General features: G+C 51.4%; 1 protein-coding gene across 2 annotated transcripts in view; it reads right to left on the bottom strand.

Annotated features, from left to right (window-relative positions):
- Positions 1-1,113, bottom strand: part of Rcc1l (RCC1 like) — a 31,999-nt gene that overhangs the window by 9,697 nt on the left and 21,189 nt on the right. The gene's annotated exons all lie outside the window — the stretch shown is intronic.

Here is a 1,113-nt window from a genome sequence, read left to right as displayed (position 1 = left end):
TCTAGGCAGGGGCTCTACCACTGAGCCACGCCCCCAGCCCCTCACTGGGGGATTCTAGGCAGGGGCTCTACCACTGAGCCATGGCCCCAGCCCCTCACTGAGGGATTCTAGGCAGGGGCTCTACCACGGAGCCATGCCCCCAGCCCCTCACTGGGGGATTCTAGGCAGGGGCTCTACTGCTGAGCCACATTTTGAGGCAAAAAACTTGAGCGATGCTTATTACAGATTCACAAGTGGAGCTTAAGAGAGTGGAAAGAGCCAGGCCATTTGAGTATGCACAGAGGTCAGTTACATGGCAGACTAAAGGTACCCAAAAAAGGCTCTGGTGTCAAGAAAAAGAAAAGGTATGCCTTTCTCTCAAGAAGATTTCTGAATGGCAATGAAGCAGAAACTCCCTGGGAATCACTATGGTGACATGCACATGGTAACTGTGCTGTTCAGGGGCTGCAGAGCAGCCTGAACCAAGACACTGCAGTGGTGGAAGGCCAGAGTCCAGGAGCTTGTGGAGCAACTTGGAATTTCATGGCTCTACAACCTGCCCGGCCTTTCAAGAGCCAAAAGCCAGCTACCACTGTGGTCATCCCTCCCCAGCACGCTGGAGAGTCTGTAAGGTAGGCAGGCCACTTACCACCCACATACTCACCTCTGCACCGCTCGTCCATGCACAGCCCAAACCTCTCCTAGTTTTCACCAAACTCTTCTCTCTGCCCACCCCCCAAACAGGTGCCTCCTGTGAGATCACACTGCACCATAAGCCTGACCATAAACCAAAGAACCCAACCAAAATGGCAGCATGAAAGAAGGTGAGTGCTATATGATACAAACTGGACTACCTCTGCCATGGCCTCCCTCTTTACTTATTCTGGGAAGACATAGCCTATTGGATGGATGATGGATGATGGATGGACACATGGATGATGGATGGATGGGTGATGGATGATGGATGGATGATGATGGATGGATGGATGATGGATGGATGATGATGGATGGATGATGGATGGATGATGGATGGATGGATGATGATGGATGGATGATGGATGGATGGATGATGGATGGATGATGGATGGATGATGATGGATGGATGGGTGATGGATGGATGATGATGGATGGATG

Source organism: Grammomys surdaster, unplaced genomic scaffold, assembly GCF_004785775.1.
Source record: "Grammomys surdaster isolate TR1022 unplaced genomic scaffold, NIH_TR_1.0 166, whole genome shotgun sequence".
Classification (NCBI taxonomy): Eukaryota; Metazoa; Chordata; class Mammalia; order Rodentia; family Muridae; genus Grammomys; species Grammomys surdaster.
The sequence above is the reverse complement of the archived record's forward strand: the minus strand, read 5'-3'. Positions and strand labels throughout refer to the sequence as shown.